The sequence below is a fragment of the Lissotriton vulgaris genome, chromosome 7 (assembly GCF_964263255.1).
Source record: "Lissotriton vulgaris chromosome 7, aLisVul1.2, whole genome shotgun sequence".
Classification (NCBI taxonomy): Eukaryota; Metazoa; Chordata; class Amphibia; order Caudata; family Salamandridae; genus Lissotriton; species Lissotriton vulgaris.
The window spans coordinates 451,036,975-451,063,271 of record NC_141695.1 but is presented as its reverse complement, the minus strand read 5'-3'; positions in this window follow the sequence as shown (position 1 = coordinate 451,063,271).

The window sequence follows — 26,297 nt, the reverse complement described above, 5'->3', positions numbered from 1 at the left end:
AAAGCTCCCAGAAACTTTTAGGGCGACTCTGAGGGGGTATTAGCTCAAGATAAATTTCAGATTGCGTATTGCAGTATAACATATCTCTGGAACAATCCTCCATTTTCGAAGCTGGGCCCTTAGCCCAACATATAGCTATTCCACTGCTTAGCAAGCAGAAGACCCATTATTACCAGACATCTGACGTCTTTCTTTAACTTTTTCGTGTATCCCAGTCAGGGAAGTAACGGGTCCAATGTTTTTCCCTTTTATATACATTGAACCAAAGGCATTTTCAGGTGGAATACAGCAAAAATTAAACTGTTTTAGCTTTAAAAAGTCTGTTGTCATGTATGCAGTTTTGTTGCTGGGGACCTGCCAGCCACATTCCAACTTGCCTGCAGCATGCTTAAAAGTATATTTTAAGTACTGTTTAAAACCATTTATTTTTTCATTATTTATTTAAAACTGCTGCAAGTGGGACTATGGCCACTGGGTCCCCAGCAACAAAACGAGCCCAATGGCTGTGAAACCAGCCCCTACCCTGCCAGTGCACCGAAACGCCTGTTAGTCAATCTGGCCCTGTAAGTGTGCAAGTGAGATTGGTCCAGTCACGTTAATGAGTATGTTGTGATATATAGATTCTGAGTACCACATTGAGATAGCATTGGGAGAAAGGCTCAGGTATATAAAATTCATGAGCATTCAAAGTTTGTTATTAGCTTTGATGGAAATTTGGCATTGTACTCAGTAGGGTCAAAACTATTTTTTTTATTAAACGTCTTGTAGAGTGGGGTTATTCTGCAGTGCAGTCCTGGGCGGCTCAATCTTGTTGATAGCTGAGGCAGACTATTTAGAAAATATCCAACTACCAGTCTTGTTAATGTGGAATCGTATTTCCACTTTTTGGTATAAGGCTTCATTTTAATTGTAAATTATGTTAACTTTCCCGGTTATATATTTCATGGAGAAGTTGAGATAATTATTCGTACCACTTGATGGCACTAAAGTCATTCTTCAGAAAAAGTGGAATCCATTTCCAGCCCTGCTCCATTTTCAGCATGTAAACAGAAAGAAGAATGTTAGGAAGCTGTCATGAAGTTTTATTAGATAGAAAGCTTTATTTATCTTCCTTAAGCATGTTGGCACCTTGGGGTAAACAGTAATTTAGGGAGGGTTCAATTTCACTCTGTGTTGTGATGTGGAAATACGGAATTGTGGACATTTGGAAAGGATTTTATTATGCACATGACCAGTGCATTGAAACAGTGAATGGCACAATAAATCAGTTATGGGTCATTTGATTGAGCCTTCTGTTACATGGATGATTGTGATTATTCTAAAACTAATACATGCTGACAAGCACTGACCTCCCAGAAGGGACACCTTCCTGCACAAAAACAGTTCTGGGAGACATGTTCCTCTTTCTATGTGTGCTGCAGGATGGAGGAAGAGGAAAAAACTAAGATATTTCTCCCAGTGACACCTCACCTGGAGAGGAGTAGCAATTTGGCACATTCCCAGGTCTACCACAAATGATAAAGCTGGGAATGCGCCAAAATCCATGGATGGATGCGTGGCAACTTCCATGTTCCTCTCATGGAACAACTCATCGGGACAGTGTCATTTAAGGCAGCGAATTGTGTTGCCTGAGTTACTCTACATTTATAAAGTGATGAATGCCTTTGTGTGGTTTGATAAATCTCACTTAGGTTTTGTGATGGCCTTGCACTCACTTGCTTGGCTCAAGCGCGACACAAAACCTTGATAAATATGAGCCAGCAATATTAATGGAATAGGACTACAGCTTTAAATATTTATTTTATCAGAACTGGTCCTACAATTAGGGGCATTTGAGTTGAACCAAGAAAAGTGAAATTCATACACAGGCACAAGCAGAAAAAAGTAAACGCATTTGCCAAGAATATTTTAATAATGAAGAATGAAAGCTGTAAGTTTTGAAGATGATCCTATATTATTGTAGCTCTAACCATAAATGATGCTTACTAGCGGCCTGACAGCATTAGTCACAACATCCTTTCAAGTAGCTTCTAGGAAACCAAAGCATTTGTGTTCAGCTGTGAGTATGGTTGCACAGCTGAATAAGTCGAAATTAATGGAAAAACACCAACAGTAGTGGCGCTTGCCCTTTATTTGACTCAACACAGAAAACTTCATCAGGCTTTAATATCAAAATAATTGACTGTTTATAGCTGCTTCTGTGAGTGGTGGTACATGGCTGATTTTAATGGCGGAGCAATATGTCTGGTTAATTCAGGTAATGATGAATCAAACTCCTTCATTCTAATTACTTACGCTAACCCTATCAGGTGATAGCCTTAATTTTGCTCTTGAAATTGCACAATAGTGTTCAATTAAAATTCACTTTAAATTCTGCTAGTCTCACTTGAGTCTTCAAAATCACTGTTGTTAGTATTCAGATATTGCTCACAAAGAATACCACTTGTCTTCAAACAGTGGTCCGTTAGTATTCAGACGTTGCTCAAAAAGAATACCACTAGTCTTCAAATAGTGGTCCGTTAGTATTCAGATATTGCTCACAAAGAATACCACTAGTCTTCAAATAGTGGTCACAATCAATGAGACTAGCCTTCATTTTGCTCTTGAAATAGCACAAGAGCTGCAAATAAACACTAACAGAATACTACTAAGCTTCAAATACTATTCTTCTAGAATGCTACTAGTCTTCTTTTAGCAATCAATTGAAGTGTTCATCATGTATTTGAAGGGTAGTTGAGTAGAACTAGTATTCCCTCATTTGCATATTTCGAGTTGTGGGCATACTACTTAGTCTTCATGAATTCTAAATGAATACTACGTTTTAATGGTAAATGAATACTACTGTAAACACTGAAATCACACTAAATGAAGAGCTTCCATTTTGGTGAGGGGGTGAACGTTTTAGTGGGACAAGCAGTCAGTTAAATGAAAGTTACAATTACAACTCTGTGATGCGGTTAGATGTTTTGGGCTACATGTACGGTACACAGAATGAATCAGCATGTGTTTTGTATTACAGTTTTGAAAATGCCAATTTTGAAAAGTTGCAAAAAGAACAATTGATGGGCGAATGCTGGACAATGTCAATCATTCACCCCCAGTACAGAGATCAGAGCCAAAATCCATAGATGTTGTGCCCACCATGCCATTCCACTTTGGCCCAGGCATATGCAAATCAGTCTTGACCCTGCTCCCCATGGGAACAGTCCAGTCTGAACTGCCAGGTCAGCTCCTCCCTAGACCAGAAACACGCATCCCGGGCACAGTTTTGGGGTTTTGCCCCTTATCAACCAGGCTAGCTGAAATCCAGTGGCATGTTGAGCACGGGACTCACGTCTAGCCATAACCGTCTCACTTGGGGTGACAACTGCAACAAACATTTGCAATGCAATAGGTCTCGATTTAATTATGTTTGAGCTATTGACATTGCTAAACATTGCAACACCAATTGCAACAAAAGTCTATAAATTGTAGGCCGAAACAATGTGTATTTATTTTTGTAGAAATAGTGGCATGCTGCACTTTAGATGAATATGTTTAAAAGTAAAGTGCGCCCTACTGTGATTGCTACAATAGTTACAATTGTACAATTGATGTGTGCACTGGTGGCTCTTGGTATGTGTGCCTGTAGAAATTGTGCACTGCGGGCTGGTGTTGTGTGTGCCTGGTGGAAGACTGCACTGACGGCTGGTGGTATGTGGGCCTAGTTAAAGCGTGCACTGACGGCTGGTGATATGTGCCTGGTGAAAGCGTGCACTGATGGCTGGTTGTATGTGTGTGCCTGGTGAAAGTGTGCACTGACGGCTGGTGGTGTGTATGTGCCTGGTGAAAGTGTCTGCTGACGGCTGGTGGTGTGTGTTTGCCTGGTGAAAGCGTGCACTGACATCTGGTGGTGTGTCTGTGAACGGTGAAAGCGTGCACTGATGTCTGGTGGTGTGTGCCTGGTGGAAACGTGCACTGACGTCTGGTGGTGTGTGCAAGGTGGCAGCGTGCACTGATGGCTGGTGGTGTTTGTGCCCAGTGAAAGCATGCACTGACGACTGATGGTGTCTGTTGAAAGTGTACAATGACAGTGTGGTTGTGTGTGTGTGTGGTTGTGTGTGTGTGTGTGGCTGTGTATGTGGTTGTATGTGTAGTTCTGTTTGTGGTTGTGTGTGTGTGTGATTGTGTGTGTGTGGTTGTGTGTGTGTGGTTGTGTGTGGTAATGGCATTCACGTTGCACAGGCTGCGTTGTTTCGGTATGCATCACAACAGAAATACATCCAATATAAACACAGAATGAGCATCATGATTCTGCATCCATTTTGAACAAAATGACTTTGAGGCCAATTGAGGCCTAATTACGTCTAAGCCAGGTAACCTCAATTTAACACATCATAACGAGTTTGTTTCAATTGCATCAGCTCCATGTCGGCATACACATCTGATGTGAGTGGAACGTGCCTAATAATGACACACATTTCAATTCAAGCGCACAGAGGTTCCCTCACAGAATATACCAGAACACACTCACAAGCAAACATACACGTCCGTCTGTAATCGCTCTGGACATTTCTAGTGCTACGAAGCCACACCAGTGGCAGTTGAGCGCTATACAAATGTTTAGATAACATAACGCAACTTTCCACCGAGGCTGAGAGTTACGCGTGGGGTCATTAGGAGAAGTTCATGTGGTGTTTCCTGCCACGTCACGTAATCCGTGCACCCGCTCTGGAGTAGCTTCAAGCCACAAGCGGCGGTAGAGCACATAAATGCATGAATGAATAAACATATGGCTAGCACTTGAAAGGGCCTCGGATCTGCCCCCAGGAGCTCAGAGATCCCTCCTGGACCGGGCTCCTCTTCCAGGGGCAGGCCACAAAGTGTCTCATTTCTGACATCTGCCTGGTACACGATAACGTGAGAAAGCGGACACTTGTCCTTGTTCAGCGGGGCCGGGGAACCCCCCAAGGGGGCCCTGTCTACGGCCTACTTACCTGAATGATTAAGCAGATGGTACTTGAGAGACGTGTGAGGGGCGGGGGGGTTGTTGGGAGCAGAGGGCGCTGGCCCTTGTGAGAGAATGCCACTTACACGCCATAATGTACTTCGTGTGAAGAGGACATTGGCCATCAGTGACCTCTGAACTCGAGCCTGCTACAGTCAGTCGGGAGTGTGAAGGGATTGTTAGGGGGAGGGGTGAGCGAGAAGTCTGCTGCCTCGATTTTCTTTTTTTTAAAAAAAGGGAACATTTGGGAATAAGGTCCCATTCGACTACCAGGCTGCACAACAGCACTTTAGAGAGAACAAGGGAGTCGCCCGGCAGGGCGCAGACGGGATATCTAGGGAAGAGAGAGGTCTAGGGTGATAAGAGATATGCGTGGGGGTGGAGCAATGGGCATGAGCCCGTGGATCCATACTATGGTTACAGATGATGAGTATGGAAAGAAATAACGCATGTGAGCAAGAGTTAACGGTCACATGATTGTACAAGGCACCTCTACGTGTAGGAGAATGGTGTGTATGAAGGAGATGTACAGAAAGGTTGTGTGTAAGAAATGGAGGTGAACACATAAACATAGCTTAGATTGATTTATATTAAAAAGGTACAGATAAGCAAGATAGGCGTATGAAGAGTGGGTACAGATACGAGCGAACAGTGGGCTGGGAAGGGGCTGCAGATGAGTGAACAATAGGAAAACAATGAGGTATGGAGACGGAGTTTTTGGAAAAGTTATGTGTCCTGGAAGAAGGAATGTTTAGTCAGAGGGAGACATTGAGTCCTGGATTTAGTTTAAATTCTTTTGTCGTTGAACAAAACCCTTACCAGTTCCAGTTAAAAAATGTGTGGTAGGAAAAGCTTGAGATGTGTTCAACCCAGTTCGAAGAGAGCCACTTGGATGATTTTTTTTTTTTGTGATCACTTTCGCGGGCGCTTTGATGTTTTCAGTGGCCGCACGGCTCACTGAGAACATCAAAGCGGCTGCAAAAGTCATCACGCAGGCTGACAAATGGTGCGCCCGCCCGGCGCACATGCACTGTACCCAATCCACCTGCAGCCTTTGGGAGCACTTTCCGAAGCCCCTTACTAAATATCTTGCATAGCATTGCTTACGCGATAGCTAGTGGAGACCTAAAAAGAACACTAGATGGGCAAAATGCTGAACAAAGTCAACGATTCAGCCCCAGTACAGAGTTCTGGGTCAAAATTCATTGTTTTTGGCCCACCAGCCATTCAATTTAAAAACCAGCCATATGCTAATAAGTCTTGACCCTGACACCCTTGTGAACAGTCCAACCTGAAATACCAGGCTCTCCCTGGACTGGAAACAAGCATCCTGGGATGGATTGTTTTTGAGGTATCTCCCCTTATCAGCCAGGCTAACTTGAATCCAGTAGAATGATGAGCACAAGTCCCACATCAGGGCAAACCAGTTGCACTTGGAGTGACAAATGCAAAAAGAACAATTAATGAAAGGAATGTGAACAATGACAAACATTCACATCCAGTACAGAGATCTGGGCCTAAATCCATCATTTGTTTGCCCACCATGCCCCGTGAACAACACCACTCAATGGGACGCTTGTACATTATAAAGCTTCTTAACATGCTAGAGCAAGACGTCCTACCTTTTTCTTTTGTAGAAAGAGGGAGACTTTTAGAATTTGTGGTAGCCATCTGCCAGAAATGGAATGTTCCCAGGCAGAACTATTTTGCCAGAGTTGTTGTTACACCGCTCCATGAAGATATGCTTCAACTGGTGGACAATCTTTTGCAGTAGAGTGTTGTTGACATGACAACAGACATGTGAACCAGTTGTCAAGCAACTGTTTACATGTGTATTACTACACACAATGAGGTATCTTTAAAGGAAATGGTGCTCCACTGTTTTCACATAAAGGAGCATCAATTTTATTATCGCTGCTTTATGCCAATTCCTAACGCCCTACTAGCCTCGTATTTACAATAGGGCATTCCATGGAGTTAGGAAAAGCTAGCTGACTTAAAAAATGGCACTGATGCAAGCGTCCAGTCATTAAAAAAATGAACGCTGTAGCGAAAAAAGTGGTGTCCAGCCAATTAGTGTCAAGGAAAAATGCACTAGCTGGCTGAGCGTCACTTTTCTGGGCCTAGGATGAAAAAAAGCATACAAAAATGCCGCTAAGGAAGAGAACAGTAAAAAAAAACCTGAATGCAAAATGGAGCATCTAAGAACCTACACAGCACAGAAGGACAACAACACCCCAACCCTACTAACAGCCAGGATGACAAGCCAGAGGCCAAGAATAAAGGGAAGAAGGGAAGAGGCAATGCAGGTTCAGTCAGAAGGAGAATGAGATCTTGGTGCCACTAGGAACCAAAAAGCTGATACTGCAGTTCATAATGGACAAGGTTAACTTCATAGCTGAAGTCAAGAGGACAGTGACAGATTGCAAGAAGTACTGGCATGATGCCAAGCGCAAAACTAAGCAGAAACTGGCAAGTGGATTTGCAGACCGGAATGGACTCTCGTGCCACAGGATGAGCTAGATCCCTTGGGGGAGCAGATGTCTTCAGTTATCTGTGCGGAATTGGTGGTTGGAGTGGCGGGACAGGACATTACAGACTATGATCAACTACATCAGCAAATGGGTAAGTACCAAAAAGGGACAATGGGGTGAAATACATAATGTTGTACAGTCCAGGCATGTATATCTTAGTGCTCTGCTAGACTATCTGCAGGTAAAACAGCAGCTACCTGGCTACTCTATGCATTGATATTACATTAATTGTAGTCTCATGTGCGTTTTGTTAAAATGTTTGCATAGTGCAGCGTTGCAATTGTCACAACTGGGCTATCCTAACGCTCATTGTGGGATATTTACAACAAAATTAGGAATTTTGCGCTCCTCCATTTTTAAAACGAAGGGATGCGCCATATTTACAAAAATACTGCAGACCCCTGTGCTTTCCCTAGCCATGGCATTAATAAAGCTGCTTAGTGTCACTGCAGGCACCCTTGAGCCATGTTGCAAGTTTGCCTGCGCTGCAGGGACAATTTGTATGTGCAAGAAGGGGCACCTTCCTGCAAATAAGCCATCTTGAAAGGCGATGTGCTCTTTCTATGTGTGCAGCATTAGCACACATGGAAAGAGAAAAAAAGGAGGAGAAATAAATAATGTATTCTCTTATCACCAGTCTAGGCCAGGTATTTCCTAGTTTTCGTTTTTAGCGCTGCTCCGGCCTTGTAAATATGGGGCAGCATCAAAAAGCAATGGGTATCGCATCAGAACACCCACTACAACACTTTTTGCACACCCCTTTCAAACTAAGCATGAAAAGGGGCCTTATTTACAAGACGGAATCAAGCCATGTTAAGGAGAAGGGCATATTGCCACCAGAACATTGCTAAAAGTGATGTTCTGGTGTCAATGTATCCTTGTAAATATTCCCCTTTGAAGGAGCAGCAATGTGCTCTGCCTACAAGTTACAGCACAATTCTGTAGTAACTGCATACGCTGGTGCACATATAGCAGATGTAAACCAATGCTAGAATCCCTGCACCACAGGTTAATAGGCAGAATGTGTTTTAATGTTCTACACACAGCCCAACCCTGCACTTTTGGGGCTGCAAAATCCTTTTTTGCATTGAACTGCCCTGCAACACGTCTGTGAATGATGTCCCTCCATCACACCTGCGGCAATGCACATCAATCAAGGCTGGTAATAAATAGCATTCAAATGGTATCTCACAAGAAAAACTATGCACCTGAGGGATGGGGGATCTGTAGGTTAGGGCTAGTACCTACACATGGGGATATGGGCATTGTCACTTAGAAATGTACCTAGAGCCATCTAGATGACACACAGCTGTCATTCCATGCATGCTTAGACTACGCATGTGTCAACTGACATGGCAGGGTCCACTTTAACGCCTCTCAAAACATGACTGGGTGTCGGGATGAATGCAACCTATGTACACCAGTGGAAATGGTATGTCGGTAAAGTGAAAAGACGTAGTGTGTAAATGCCTATATATTGGTTGTGCTAAACTCCATCTTTTCATAAATGCACTGAAGGGCCATGTACACTAGATTATGTTCCAGCCCTTTGCACATCCCTACACTGCAGCAAAAAGTATAGCTGAGCACCAACACTAGCAACCCTGCTCCATAGCTCATGGTTGTCTGTGTTGGTAGTCATCATTATTGCCCGCACTGAGGAATACACAAGGGGTGTGGACAATCCTTGTAAGTATAATGCTGTCCTGTGTATGTGCAATGACGCTGGGTTGCACAGCTAAAGTGCCTGCTGTGCCATGTTGTGTCAAAACATTGTGAAAATGCCACTCAGTCTGTATATTCACCATTCCCAAAAACACTACCATCTGCGGTGCTGCCTGACACATGTCACCCTGTAACAGCTTGCCATGTCAGCTCGTTGAAGGTAGCCACACATGATGTAGGTAGTATAGGTACTGGAAAATCTATGTATGATTACTCTTCTATCACTGTGTGGCACTCACTGTGGGCTGCCAAGACCTTATTGTAAACAGCCAGAGGTGTTAATGGACACATGCAAGTGTATGGAACAAATCAAAGAGATGTCTGACACCCTGCAGATGACCAACTCAATCAATCAATCACTGTATTTCTAAAGCGCGCTACATACCCGTAAGGGTCTCTAGGCGCTGGGTGGGGGGGCTGCTACTGATCGAAGAGGCAGGTCTTGAGAAGTCTTCTGAAGGCCAGCAGGTCCTGAGTCTGTCGTAGGCTGGTAGGGAGAGCGTTCCAGGTCTTGGCGGCGAGGTGGGAGAAGGATCTGCCGCCTACGGTGGCTTTCCGTATACGAGGAACTGTAACGAGGGCGAGGTTGGCTGAGCGGAGGATTCGGGTGGGGGTGTGGAAGCTGAGTCGGTTGTTGAGGTATGTAGGTCCGGTTATGTGTAGTGCTTTGTGTGCGTGGATGAGGAGTTTGAAGGTGAGAAGTGTGGCTCAATGGTTAGAGCGGCAGACCCTGATGCAGAAGTCTAGCCCGGGACCAGGGTTCAATTCCCCGCCTCGGAGGGTCTTGGGCTCAAAATTCCACGGACCTGATAATTCTCGCCTCGGTGCCTATTCCAACTCTGGGCAATAGGAGAGCGGCAGGAGAGGAGTGTTGCCGGTGGCAGAGGCAGCCTCCATTCACTTAGCGCTTTAACCACTCATAACTGCACTGCTCGCGCTGTTATTACAGCGAATGTTTTTAATTAGCGATTGTAGGCTATTTTAAAACGTTCAGTGTGGGTTATACCTGGTAACTTCCTGTATTCTTTGGTAATTCACTTCAGCTGCTCAGTCTTTCTCCCACTCCCGCCCTGGTCCGCCGCGTCCAATCATGGGCGTTTGATGCGGAGGGCGAGGAGGAGCCTTGCACTTCTGGGCTCAGGGAGCACAGGTCAGCGCTCTAGCGACGCTGAAGGTAAGAGCTTATTTAAGATCAGCTGGGCTTCTAACACGCTGTGGAGAGGAGTGTTGCCGGTGGCAGAGGCAGCCTCCATTCACTTAGCGCTTTAACCACTCATAACTGCACTGCTCGCGCTGTTATTATAGCGAATGTTTTTAATTAGCGATTGTAGGCTATTTTAAAACGTTCAGTGTGGGTTATACCTGGTAACTTCCTGTATTCTTTGGTAATTCACTTCAGCTGCTCAGTCTTTCTCCCACTCCCGCCCCGGTCCGCCGCATCCAATCATGGGCGTTTGATGCGGAGGGCGAGGAGGAGCCTTGCACTTCCGGGCTCAGGGAGCACAGGTCAGCGCTCTAGCGACCCCTCCCATAACTATAAATGTGCTTTGGTCAGCGACCGCGCAGCGGTCGCGTGCAGCGGGCGCGCCGGAAGCGCGCCGAAGTCGAGCCAAAGTCTAGCCCGTCTGCGCCCGTCCGCGGCCGGAACGGGGCGCGGGGCCATAACCCCTGGTTCACCTACACCTACCACCATAAGGTATGGCAGACAGGAATTGCTCGACTTCCAACCCCATACACCCACTTGCTGCAAACATACAATGAATGCCCTTTTGTTAAAATCTTGTACTATATGCACTTTTATCCCGTTTAAACCTGCGACTACTAGTACTTCCACCAACACAGTTACAGCAGCCCTGCTTAACTGCAGATCTCTTCGGAAACACCGTTTAGAAATTTTTCATTTACTCGAAGATGATGACATTAACATACTGTTTCTTACGGAAACATGGCTGGATGAATATTCAGACCCCGATGTCATTCAGGCCCTTCCTCCTGGTTACTCCCTCGCCAGATTGGATAGGAAGGATGGCAGAGGTGGTGGCATCGCTATTGCTACCAAAGCCCCCCTAATATGCACCCTGTCCCCTATCTCGGTGGACCATAGTGAAGCAGGTTCCTTCACCATTAATACCAGCCCCAACCACTCTATCTCTGGGATTCTTGTTTATCGCCCTCCTGGCAGGTTATATGATTTTACTCCCACTCTCATGGAAGCTTTAACCCATCTAGCACTAAGGAAAAATCGTGTTCTAGTGCTGGGAGACTTAAATGTCCATTTTGATGACCCTCTTGATAAGGAAGCTACAGACATTACCTCTGAGCTTCTTTCCTTACAACTAGACTTAAAAAATAATGAGCCGTCACACCAACTAGGTCACTTATTGGACCCAGTCTTTGGGAATTGGGAGGGATTCCAGACCCTACCTCCCCAACCTATACCATGGTCTGATCATTTTATTGTCCCCATACTACTCCAATTAGAGAGGACCGAGCACCATAAACAAAACTCTCAACGCTATAAACGAAGGAAATGGAAGAACTTCTCAGCAGATTCATTTAGTAAAATTGTTCAGGATGCAGGGCCTCCTAGAGGGACTGACTGTGAGACAGCATACAAACACCTCTGTCACTGCATCACAAAGGCTCTCGATACTACAGCCCCGATTCGTACCGTAACTAACACCATGAGAACCAAAAAAAACGCCCCCTGGTTTAGTAAAGAGCTTCAGTTTCTTAAAACAGCATGTAAAAAGCTCGAAAGAGGATGGCGTCACAATTTCTGTCCTGAAATAAAAGCCCAGTATAAAGCAGCGCAAAAAGAGTACAATAAAAAAGTACGCTTATCCAAGGCAGCTCATTATAACAACCGAATCTTGGAGGCGGAAAACTCCTCTAAGGAGCTTTATCAGATTTATAAAGAAATCTCAATAATTGACTCCAACTCCACCTCTCAGAATGATTCTGTGGAAACCTGTAATAAGATTGCTAAATATTTTTCAGGAAAAATTACCAACATCTATGCCAGTTTCTCCAATAACATAATACCTGGCACTGAATTCATAGAGAGTGAAGACCTTATATGTACTCAAGCATGTCTATGTGCATTCACTGTTCCTCCCGTTGAAACTCTGGCTAAAATGTGCAAAAGCATTAAATCTGGCTCTCCACGAGATCCTGCACCACCTAAAATCTTGGCAGAGACTTTCTCCGTGTTAGAGCCCCATCTTAGACACATGCTTCAAGTCTCTTTCTCTACTGCCTGTCTGCCTATTGATTGGAAACAAGCCATAGTACTCCCAATTAAAAAAAAGCCTAGTATGAGCCAGGACATACTGGAGAACTTACGCCCAATCTCTCTGCTACCATATTTAGCAAAAGTAGCAGAGAAAGTTGCCAATGTCCAACTCATGGCTCATCTTGAAGCCCAGAATGCTTTCCATACGTCTCAGTCAGGCTTCAGAGCCAGCTTCTCTACTGAGACAGCTCTGCTGAGAGCAACTGAAACCTTACGGGAAGGAGCGGATGAGGGCAAGACCATGGCTCTCATCATGCTGGACCTCAGTGCCGTTTGACACTGTAGCACATTCCATCTTGCTACAGTGTCTAAACAGAGCGGGGGTCACCAAAAAGGCACTGGGATGGCTGAAAGCCTTTCTTACGAACAGGAGCTTTCAGGTCCAAAGAGGAACTCTCCTCTCGGACAGTATGACGTTAGAACAGGGGGTCCCTCAGGGCTCTGCCCTGAGTCCCACCCTGTTCAACTTGTACATGGCACCGCTGGCAGGGGTGGTACAATCGTTCGGCGTAGAGCTTGTCTCCTACGCCGACGATACTCAACTTTTAATCTCCCTGTCTCAAGCCCCCTCCTCCGAGGCTGAAAATTTCAAATCCTGCATGTGCAAGCTTGCTGCATGGATGACGGAACACTGTCTCAAATTAAATGGCACAAAAACGGAGGTTCTAATAATAGGTGGAAATGACTCTAAATGGACGAAGGACTGGTGGCCTATCTGTCTGGGTCCACTACCTACCCCCAATCAGGAAGCAAAAAATTTGGGTGTCTGGATAGACAACAAGCTCTCCTTCGACAGCCATGTCAAAAAAACAGTAGGCAAGTGCTTTGGAGTCATGAAAACCCTCAATCGTACCCTGGACTTGCTCCCGCTGAATTCCAGACGTACCATGACACAGGCACTTATCACTTCCCGAATAGATTATGGGAATGTGTTGCTGCTGGGCACATCAGAAAAAAACATTAAACGACTACAAGTCTTGCAAAACTCAGCAGCTCGCCTAGTACTAAGACTTCCTCGTAGAGCTCCCTCCAGACCTTCCCTGGCCACCCTTCACTGGCTGCCAATTAGCAAGAGGATACATTTTAAAGCTCTCCTCTGGTGCCATAGGATCATCCACCAAAAAGCCCCCTCATATCTGGCCGATCTAGCAGTACCGTACGAACCCAACAGATCTCTCAGATCTAAAGGAACGGGCCTGCTTAAAACGTTGCTCTCTAAAAAGGCTAGAATGGGAGGCAGGTCCTTTCGCACTCTTGCTGCTAGGAAGTGGAATGCCCTCCCCACGAACATCAGGCAAGAAACAAATGAGTCAACTTTTAGAAATTTATTGAAAACCCATCTATTTACTCTTTAGCTGTAGGCTCTCTGTCTCTCCTCCCAAAAGTACTCTCTCTCCACAGCGCGGGGACACGCCGGGAGGTGTCACCAGGCGCTTTACAAACCCCTATAATAATAATAATAATAATAATAGCTTGCTTAATCTCCACAACGGCCCCCACAACGCTAAGGATGCCTGGCCTCCACCTTGGGGGTGCCCAGGAGTGGACGCCTCACAGGGAAAGCCAGGATGGGTCCCACAGCGGTATTCGTACAAGCGCCTTGAGACCCTTGCGGGTGAGTAGTGCGCTATACAAGTATCAATTTACATTACATATACATCCTCTTTTTGACGAAGAGCCAGTGCAGGCGTCTCAGGTGGGGTGTGATGTGGCTGCATCGGGGGACGTCGAGGATCAGTCGTGCCGAGGCGTTCTGGATTCATTGTAGTTGTCTCAGTAGCTTGGTTGTTGTTCCTGAATAGAGGGCGTTCCCGTAGTCGAGTCTGCTGGTGACGAGGGCCTGGGTGACGGTTTTTCTCGTGTCGGGAGGGATCAATTTGAAGATCCTGCTGAGCATTCGGAGGGTGTTTGAAGCAGGACGCGGAGACAGCGTTGACTTGCCTGGTCATGGAGAGGGTGGAGTTGAGGATGAACCCCAGGTTTCGTGCATGGTCTGTGGGTTCTGGGGCTGTGCCTAGCGATGTGGGCCACCAAGAGTTGTCCCAGGCTGATGGGGTGGGCCCGAGGATGGGGACCTCCGTCTTGTCTGAATTCAGCTTCAGTCTGCTGTCCTTCATCCATTTGGCTACGGCCTTCATTCCTCTGTGGAGGTTGGCTTTGGCGGTGTGGGGGTCTTCGGTAAGGGATATGATCAGCTGGGTGTCGTCAGCGTAGGAGATGATGTTGAGGTTATGTAGTCGTGCGACGTGGGCGAGAGGTGCCATAGAGAAATTGAACTAAGTAAACAACAGTGGTCCTTGACAAGAGAAAATAAAAGTTAGAATAATTATAGGCTACAATCTGCGCTATAATGAACATGAAGTCCAGCCGGACTTCGCAATTTATTTGATACTGAAATAAGTCAAAAATAACCAAACAACAGTGAAGCTGTGGGACACAGTCCTGTATTCAGAAGGCTAGACAAACAATACACAATACAAATAACTAGGGATTTTCAGGCATTTGAAAGGTGAAGGAGCAAAAAAGGAAATTTTTCAATCTGTTTGCTTCACATATGTAGAAAAAACATGATTTTGGGACAAAGTTGTGAACTGGTGTTTATACTACATAAATTGTCGACGGCGTTTCGATCCAGTTACAATAATGGATCATCATCAGGACATTCAATGCTTTGCCTGAATTGAAAGCCTGTATTTACAAGGAGAAACAATGGGACACATAGAACCATGATTAGCAAGCTGCGTTACTCATAGAACAAAAACAATCAGGTGACCATACCATGCTTAAGGTGGTACCTGCCATTCGTGTAAAAAAGTGTCAGGCAATCAGTTCCAAGCGAACACGGTGCATGTGCAAGGATTATTACGTGCATAGGAACTCGTTGGACACATAACAACCAACCGTGTGTGAACGTGTCAACCAAGTGTCAGTCATATTCGATTTGTACAAGTGTCAACTGTATTCGGATTACACTACTAGAACCCGGAGTGGTGACATATTTACCTCCGGGGCGGTATAGGTGGTTAACCGGGTCGTGTGGGGAACCACGGATGGTCGGGCTGTCAGATATTGGAGCCTAGGAGGGTTAAGCCCAGAGTTAATTAAGGCCAATAACACGGACAAAAATAGAGGTCTAAGTGCCGGGGATTACCTCGGGGTGAGTAGAGGATTCCCTGGAAGAGTGATTGGTGATTGGGGAAGTTAAACCCAGGAACAATACCTACGGGAGTAAAGCCAGAATTACTGCAAGCCACATTTGCACGGATACTAGGACAATGAGCTCTGAGGGATGGGGCTTACCTCAAGGTGAGTTGTAAGTTCCCAAACTACGCGAATGGCTGTGGGGTTATGATATCAGAGGCGCTGCTTAGCAGGTGTGGTAACAGGGACCCGTTTACCTAGGATTCCATGATCTAGGATGGGGAGCCGATTTGATGTTAAGGCACCTGCAGGGAAAGGATTAAGGGGTGAGGTAACCGCTACCATGGGATACAATACAGAGGTACGGTCATGCCTGCCAAACAAGGTGACGGGGGCTGCTTACCTGGTAAGATGCCGGACTCGCGAGCGGCTGCAAGCAATGGAGACCTATAATAAGGCTCCTGTGGGAGAATAATTATAGATAAGCAACCGCATCGTATTGCAAGTAGCGCCACAGACAAAGAACACGGGTGAGGGCGCTGCTTACCTTCAGTCCACGATGGAACTTCCGAAGACGTCTACGGAGCACGATCGCGCCGGCAGACGCAAGGGTTTAGGCGTGCTGAATGAAGTAGGCATTCCAGCCATATTGGAAAGGGAAGGTGGCCCGCAATGGTGGCCATATTGACAGGGGCAGCCGAGTAGAATGTGGCAGACATATTGGAACGGTGACCTCAGTACAGTGGAGGGGGTGCATACCATTTGGGACAGAAGGTGGTGATGTTGTGAGTGCTCCAGAACATGCAAGTAACTTAAACACAAGATGTCATTATAAATACAGTTACATTAAGCAATTCAGAATAGGCAGGCACTAGTTGATCAAAGGCTGGAAATACATTTTCAAAGAAGTGAGGTCCAGTCCTCATTGCGATTGAGACCACTCCTTATGCTGTCCATAAGTGTGGGGGCTTGTGGAGAAGATGGGGTCCAGCGTGTGTACAGCGGCGTGGGTGGGTGTCGTCATGAGCTGCTTGGGTCCGAGGTTGGCAAGGTTGTCAATCAGGGCGGTGGAGTTGGCGTCGTTGTTGTTCTCGAGGTGGAAGTACAGGTCCCCGAGGAGGATGTAGTCCGTGGAGGCATGGGCATGGGTGCTGGCGAGGTCAGCAATGGTGTCGCAGAACTGTGGTGTGGTCTGGGTGGTCTGTAGACGAGTGTTCATTTGAGGGTGGTGTTGGGGTCAGTGTGGTTCTGGAAGTGCATGTGCTCGGCGGTGGTGATAGTGTCGTCGGTGTTGGTCGAGACTCTGAGGGTGTCCTTGCGGATGATGGCGATTCCCCCTCCAACTCCGTTGATGCGGTCTATGCGGGATATATTGTAGCCCTGTGGGATGGCTATGGCGATGTCTGGTGCTGAGGTGGCGTTTAGCCAGGTCTCTGTCAGGAAGGCGACGTCGGGAGCTGTGGAGTCTAGGAGGTCCCAGAGTTCGATGGAGTGCTTGCGGGCAGAGCGGGTGTTGAGGAGGATGCGGCGGAGGTGGTTGGCTTCTCTGGCTGATCGTTTGGAGGGCTGCATGCTGGTGAATCTGCAGTTCCAGCAGGTGAAGGGCCCTTGGGTGCGCTTCGGGGTGGCCCTGTAGCAGGGTTGGTCTTGTCCGGTGTTCAGTGCATGGAGGGTGCTGGAGTCGTGGTGCAGTCTGGCGTTGCGTGTGGTGCGGGGTCCAGAGGTCCTGGTGCTTGGCGCGGTCCGGGCACGGACGGGCGCAGATGGGCTTGCCTTTGGCACGCCAGCGGCGCACCCGCTGTGCTTCCGTGCGACAAGCTCCATAAGAGTCGAAGTGGGAGGGAGGGGCAGCTGGCAGGCGGGAGTGGGGCAGCCAATGGGCGAGGGGACAGACACAGAAGGCAAACGGGGGCGGGCCGCAGGGGAGCAGCGGCTGGAAGCGGGGGGCAGGCACAGAGGGCAGTGGCATAAAAAGGAGGGCCTAGGCTTGGAGACAAAGTGAGAATACAAGACAAGTTACAAAAGGCAAAAAAGACAAGTATGGGAGGAAGAGAAATAAAGATTAGCAGGTCAAACAGACACCAGGGGCGGTGAACCCTCGGCAGCAGCTCGAGGCAGACACGGGCACGCAGGAGGAGCCGTGCGGCGTGGGGAGTGACCCGAGGTCAGGTCACTCAGCACTCAGCAAATGATGAATTGGCATGATCGTCAGTGATTCCATTTTGACTACTTGGAGAGGCCCCATACACTCAGAGTTGGCACACAGTGGCACTGATCATAATGTTGAGGTCCTGACATGTAAAAGTAATATACAGTGCTATCAGCCATCCATAGCCTAGTGTAACAGCTGTACTATGTATCTAGGGAGAACTGAAAGTGTATGGTATAGCACTTTGTTTGTCAACTGCTTAAAGCCATGTCAACATGTAGCAGAGAGCAACAATAGCATTTCCGCTTTACATTGCAGAAAATGAAACCTTACCTCTTGGTCAGCACCCTGTCCCTGACATCACTGATAAGGGCAATTATGACAACCTACCAACCATTGATCACAACACCCTCCAATAGCTCCAGTGAGACACCACCTCTGGATGTAGGGAGGGTCAGCAGCATCAGAACCTCCCCACATACCCAGCTTAACATCAACAGACACCACCTCCCACCACACCTACACACCTGGACTCTGAGGACCCACAGATCACCTTCCAATGGACTGCAGTACGAGTCCAGAGGGATTTGGCATATCAGGTGCACACAGGAATGGAGAACCTGGCAGCCAGCCTAGAGGTAGTCCATGGGTGCCTCAGTCCCACTAGGGACAACTCTGCTGCCATCAGATTTACCTACTCACCGCTCCATGGCCTCCAGCAGTACCTGTCTGATATCATCAGTGTAATGAGGCAGAGGCATTAACAACCGCCCTGCCAAAGAGACACCAGTGATGTGGCCAAAGAGCTGGAGGGTATACAAAACATTTTGGAGGCAATGGAGAGGAAGCAGCGCCACAGACATGTACCACTGCGACGTTGCAGCTGAGGAGCAAAACCAGCAGATCTTCCTTGCTACAGTGATGCCTCATGTGTTGGCACAGATGAATACTGCTGCAGGCACAAGATACACATCTTCTGTCACTGATGTGTGTGTGCCTGCCTCGCCTGCCACAACTACAATACCTTCCTCACAGTATACACCACACACATCAGAGGAAGAAGATGAGGACGGTGCATCTTTCCAAAAAAAAGTCTGTGATAGCAGTCATCTGTGTCACATGTCCAGTTTCTCATTAGCCCTGTGCTGACCAACATGCCAGGGAACATCTAATGTCACTGTCTTCGTTTTGACTTTGCCATGTTCATCTTGAACATTTGTGAACCGACAATATGGCCTATCCTCCCAAATGGCACTGCAGTCTCCTTCCTAACTTATGCCATCCTAGTCCTCAACATTTCCCATGACATGTTCCCCACAAGGACTCTGTCTGGACATCTTCTGGCTCTAAACATCATTTGGGGTTGCAGTGCTGTGAACAGTCCATGTGAAAATAATCCAAAATTGGACATGTAAATAATTACACCAAAAAGTACTAGCTGTGTGTTGTCTGTCTCTATGATTCAGGGTAAGGGTAAATATTGGCTAATCAGTGTGACCAATTTTTCAAATACTATGAAAAGAGACATCATTGTGTCAGGAGAGTCTGAGACAATGCTAGGCAGTGAGACTTTGACAAATGTTGAAAGTACCTATTGCATGATGTGCATTACATGCATACTCAAGGTGGCTCCATTAATGTGCAACTGGTGTCATGCAGTCAATTTGAATGGTAATATCAGTTACATCAGTCACCCCTCAAGTGTCATGTCCATCCATGGTTACTAGCCAAAAATACCACATTAGGTTGACAAGTGCGCGTAGTGTAGCGGGAATTCCGTTCTCTTACAGAACTGTGCATAGAGACCTGGAACTTCGGCGAATTAGGATGGCCCAAAACTCACCTCAGTACTCAAAATCCCCTTACCGAGCTAGCTACAGTGTCTCATTGGTCATAACAAACTCAAAAATGCTTAGACAGACCAGAACATGAACTTAGATTACCTCAGGGTTCGTGGAACACATGAACACTCTTTCATTATATAATCATTGCAAACCAGAACGTGGAGTAAATGAGGACACGTGCATATTTGAAATATTTATTTACTAATGCAGGGTTCTCAAACGCAGTATTTTGTACAATACTAGCAAACATATTATAAGCAACAAAGTTATAAGCATAGTAATTAGTCCATAAAAGGCGAATGGGGACAGCATACTAAGATGCTGAAATGAATAGGAATTAACAACACCTAATTCTCACCCTCCCTATTTAGCATAGTATTTTATATCTATGAAGGTCTCATTTGGGTTTTAGCAGGGCGGGCCCATACCTCAAAATCTCAGTGGCAGAGGATCACATCATCTTCCACCAGCTCTCTGCATGCGAAGCACCATCAAGTGTGTTACGTGTGTGTTGAGCACATCAATATAAAACCCACCTAGAGCCAGATTCTGGCAGCAGCATGTGTGTTATGTCTATGGAAGTGCGAAGATCAGACCTCACAACAACATTGTGTCGAGTTATCCTTGGAGCCTTCAGCACTCACTGTGCAGACAGTGTACCGAGCCAAACTGATATCAGAGCAATAACATATTATTTCTCAAGTAAATCACGAAGCTCTTCTGGGTTGAAAGCTAAAACAACAGTTACGTGTTGTCTGCAAAATGAAGCAGAAAGGAAAAATGGAGTTTAAACATTTAATAAGCTCATGCTAACTTAACACAGATATAGAAAAGAATTAGCTATATGACACCCCCCTAATGATCCGAGCACGGACAAAATCAAGGCAAGGTAAGACCAGAACAGGGGCAGAACATGAAAGCAAAGTTCAATAATAATAAGCTAAGCTAATCTTAAAAAGCACACATGATGGCCTACAGCGGCCAAATGAAATGGTCTAAACTTTTCAAATCAAGGCCCCTACAGTTTAAGTCAATAGGCCAGGGGCGTATAAAAATAATTGATCGTATGAAAAAGGCACCTTCCAAAAATACAAACGGGTACGTGCCCAAATAATAAAAAAGTCTCCAAGGCATCTCAGGATAGGACTGTATACGCAAAATATGCAGCAACAGCCTCCAACATGAAATCACTGTCATCATCCGAAAACAGTTCAGCCATCCAATTAAGCAGTGGAAAAGAACATACGTGCTCCTCCAGCACTGGATCCTCTAGCATCATCAGAGGATGGGTGGGTTTCAAGAACGCTCTGTGCCAAGAACTCATGCACCGCTGCGAGTATGTCCCAATGACCCATTAGTCCATACATCGCTGCCAAGGCCATAATCCTTTCGCCAGAACAAACCAATGCCCATTCGAAATCACAGCTCAGGCAATAAAACAAAGGCTGGACACATGTGAAATAGGAAAATCGAAACGATAATCCAAATGCCGTGCTTAAAGTCGCAAGCGGCAGGGTACCATAGTAATCAAGCATCCCGTTGTGAAACAGCAGTAGGAGGGGCTCTGCGGCTTCTAATGCAGGACGGGCATCCATGTTTAATAAAACAAAATATCATGAAAACGCCTGCAGCTAATGCCAGCAAAACAGGAAAGCCACCAAACAGACTTGAACATATAGAATGAAAGAAGCCAGGGATTACTCCAAATATTTTCTCGAATGAAGTCACAAGACCACTGCTAACTAATTTAAAAAAGTGAGCCAGGCCAGAAGTGGAGGAGGCATTAAAGATTTGATGAACCAGCTCGCAGAAATGTAACGGCAAATCAGTATTCAAAAGCACCTGCACCCCTGTGCGCGTGTTAGCTATGTGAAGGTCAAATGTTTCTCGGGCCGAACTCAGGGCCACTTCTATTTGAGACAAAAGGACTCTTATTCTACTCATACCATTGAACTCTGCTTTCAAGGTTAGGATGCGCGGCCAGATGGATACAGCTGAATTCCCATGCATAGGGGGATATTGAACGTTTTTGCAACAGACGACACGTTCTGATACACATACCACATAGGCAACACCTTTAATTAAACCACAACACTCCTCGTTATTCAACAGTAAATAACTACCATTCGCCAGTAATGTGAATGTAGGAACAATTGCGGGAACCGGAGTTCCTTTAAAAAACAGGTCAAATTAGGCCGGTCCTGATTACAGGAACCATGTAACTGGATGTGCCTGCATATCAATGAGTGGTCAGGAGACTCTGTACATTCTTCCCCATTAAGATACACTTCTTTCTCGTCTTTCAGGCATCTATAAGTGAACGGAAGAGATTATCAGGTACATGCATCAAACTCGGCATTTGCGATTCCTTAATTGCGATTTTTAAGGAATCGCAATTAAGGAATCGCAAATGCCTATGCATTAAGAAATCGCTAAATAAATTGTGATTTCTTAGAATTCCTTAATTGCGATTAGCATTTTGCGAGTCGCAATTAAGGAATCCCTTCCCTTTCATTCCTATGGGCCTAGAGGCCCATAGGAATGAATGGGAAGACAATCTCAATTTGCGATTCGCAATTAGCTAATCGCAAATTGAGATTGCGATTTCAAGGGTGCAGGGGTGTCCAAAGGACACCCTGTTGCACCCCTGAAATCAAACAATGCACATATGTTGTGTACACACATGCCCTAAGGGCATGTGTGTGCACAACATGAAAGTTAAAAAAATGCAAAAAATTGCATTTTTCTAACATTTCGCAAAATTACCACGAGGTCCAACCTCATGGTAATTTTTTCTCTCTAATTGCGAATTCGCAATTTTTTTCAGTTTCATGCATTGCTTTTAAGGAATCGCAAATTTGCGATTCCATAAAAGCAATCGCACTTTAAAAAATCGCAAAAATAGCGATTTCTTCACTTCTTGGTTTATGCATCCCAAGTAGTGATTTGGGAATCGCAAACGGCCAAATTTTGCGATTCGCACCGTTTGCGATTCCTAAATCGCTTGATGCATGTGCCTGTATGCCTCTTGGAGAAATGAGCTCCCTAATGGTTCATATCTCCCTATCGCAATGTAACGCATACAATTAATAAACTTGTACAAGGCAAAAGGTAACGTGATCAATCCGTGGATAAGCCACGTTGCAGCAGTGGCCCCAGCTACAGAGAACGGTAAAGACTCTAACCTCTCAATGTGTAACATGGAAAAGGACGTGTCAGGCATAGAAAACATGCGCTGTTTGTCAGTCAAATTAAATGGGGCAAAGAGGGAGGACACGTTCATGTAACTCAAAGCCACTCTACCAGCCTTAAGCGTCTGCAGGGTCCATGCAAATTGCATAATAGAACGCAATTGATTTTGACCATAGTATAATACAGACACTTCATCATGTACAATGTCAACAACAGAAGATACAATATTATTTAACGTATAAATGCGGGAAGAAAGCATGTTAATACTGTTATCGACAACTGCAAGCACGTTTTCCAAATTAGCTTGATCAATTGCCCTTAGGCGCTTAGCAGCCTCAACCTGTGAAGTTTTCCGGATTTCATTGTAAATCGCATAAATCCATCTTTTAGATCTACCACTAGCTGGGCCGTTTATGAAACCATTTAAATCTACATCATCAGTCAGCTTAGATAGATGTAATTTAACAGCAGCTAATGTAAAATGTTGTAGCCAATTCTGACATAATTTGCCAACTGAGTAAGTTGTGACAGTATGGTCAGTATCAAAATGTGGATCAGGCCTGACTTGTGTAAAACCTTCAGTTAAACCCAAAAAGCGACGTTGGCAAGAATCAGAGCCTCTGAGCCACATCAGCCAACCCTTCGGATCCAAACTGGATACATTAAAGGATGAATTGTGCATCAATGTTTGCAATTCCTGAGTGGGAAACTGTGTGAAATTATTCCAACCGGAATATTCTTCCAAATCAGGAATAGAAGGGGTATTTAATTTTTTTTTAAGTAGCCAATCCAAAGAATGTTGTCTGGAAAATGGTAGAATTTAAAAACAACATATGATTTGGGATGAGACATGCATTGTGCAAAGCCTCAGTGCCTTGTACCTGCCAACTTTTAGAACCCCAAACCGATTTAATGTTAATGGATACCTTCCATAGCTCGTTGCCCTCTACAGCAATTTGTCTAGAAAGGACTTCGAATACAACAATTTAGTATCGGTAAGTCTAACTTTGGACATGGACTTTTGTGTCATCTTAAAATAAAAGGACTCAGGACTTGATTGATTAAAGTCGGTAAAATAAGTGTACATTTTCAAAAATGTACTGGAGCTGCCTTGTAATGGTACTGGGCAGTGTTCCCACTGTGTGTAATTTACAGTACCCCCTTCTGGAACTCGTTCTATGCAAAAAATGGTTACCAAAATGTTGGAAGCAAAATAATTCACTGTAATTAGCAGATTCGAAATATAAATCTTCAGCATCAAAGGCAGCATCATATTTCAAATCAGAGAATAATGATTCTACGGCCTGAACATCCCAATCATCATAACGTATGTTTTGTTTCACCACATCCCCCATGTTCACTCTGAGTACATTAGGGACATTAACCACTTCAGTAGGGCCATGGATTTGAAATTTAACCGCATCCCACACAATCCCATCAAGAACCGGCCAAGCAGTGATGTTTACAAAATTCAAGTTTCTCTTCAGTCTTTGTGTAGAATGTGACGAGGAAAGGGGGGCCAAAGTTCCATTAAGATGCTGAATGCATGTTCTCTCCTCGACATAGTGTCCATCGATCAGACGGAAAAAATAAAACACAAAACCAATTGACATAAAAAGGTATACTGAAAAAAGCACCAGCCAAATATATGTCCATGGAGGGATCAAAAAATGTTTTTTAAATAATGTGGCATATGTTGCAAAACGTGAGGGTTTTTTCAAATTAACTGAAACAGAGTCAAATGAGAATCGGGATTCCGTGGCAAAACGTGTTTGTAAATCAGGCATCAACAAATCAGCAGGATAGGCACAGTCTAGTTCATCTATGTAATTAACGTGATAAGTATTCAATAAAGGATTGGAAACAGCAGGCATCTCGAGGGCCACACCTGGCTCAGCATTAGAAGTAGTGGCCAAAACAGAATTTCTCACAATCGAAGGACAGGATACTGCCGGTGTCATACTATGAAGAATCGGCCACCCTGTGTATCTTGACATTGTCAATAGAGATAAACCTATTTTCCTTACGACCTGGAAGTGGTGGTAAAACGACTGTTCTTGTGCCCTTCACTCCAAGAACAGGAACCGGTGCTCGACAGGAAGGACCAAATTCTTTCTTGTTATCGATCTTCTCTCAAACCAGTTCTCCAACTTTGGGTAGCCAGCCAACTACTGGGATCTGCAACGCATCATCCGATGTGGAGGGTAAATGTCAAAGGCCGTGGCTTGAGCCACGCAGTCTAGACCGTCGAGGTCAGGGACATACATCTTGATACCAAAGAGCATTTCGTACGGGGTCCGCCCACCCAGAGACCTTCTAGGGAGATTATTTAGAGCACACTGCACGCCATTGAGATGGGTCAACCAGTTTCTGCCAGTGCCTATAACTCGAGCTGTCAAAGATTGCTTTAAGTCACGGTTCATTCGTTCCACTACACTATTACCCTCAGGTCTGTACGGAGACGAAAACTTGACTTGGACCCCCAACAAAATCACAGCATCAATATACGCCTTAGAGGCGAAAGCCGGACCCTGATCTGAATGGAAGGTCCCACAGACAATAAGCCCTACAAAGACACGCAAATCTCTTAAGACAGTCCGTGAATCAGCGCTGCGATGGGGTCATACCCACACAAAGCGCGTGCATGAATCAACTGCTACCAAGATGCACTTATACGCAGTATCAGAAGAAAAAGGACCGCAGTGATCCAAATAAATGCAACCTAGTGGTTTATTAGATATGTACAACTGTGTCTGTGGCGGACGCGCAGCAGTCGAAGGCTTAGTCTGCTGGCAAATGTCACATTGAAGGACATATTCGCGCGACTGTTTGTACAGTCCCCGCCACCAGAACCTTTGTTGTAGCTGAGTTACAGTGGCCGAGACGCCTGCATGCGCAGACACCACACCTTTATGTGCCGCTGTAATCAAAGTAGCACTGCGATCCGAGTTGGGAATCAACCGTTCCCCAAAATCAGGAATTTTCACATAAGGAACCTTATCGGGACTTAAGTGGTATGTGTACTTCGTAGGGAACCCGGCAGGATATTTACTTCCCTTCTCAGTGGCAGCTACAGCCGCCAAGATGTCATCATCTATCTTACTTTTGGACCGTGTAATTGCTGCAACTAAATATTTTGATACTGCAGATTTCGCTGCTTCATCAGTAAGCGAGTTACCGACAGTGTGAACTCCAACACGCTGATGGCTGAGATTATAAATCACAAACACAAGTGACAACTGCTCTTTAAGCTCAGCCACTCAGACCTAGATCATTTTATGTTTTATTGTGCTACCCTTGGAATCACGAAAGTCATTCTGAATCCAAAAGAACAAGTTCTCATTGTAAGACTGGACATAGTAGTAAGAATCACTTACCATAAGTGTTGTCACACTAGGATCTGCGTACTCCAACGCAAGCATCAGAGCAC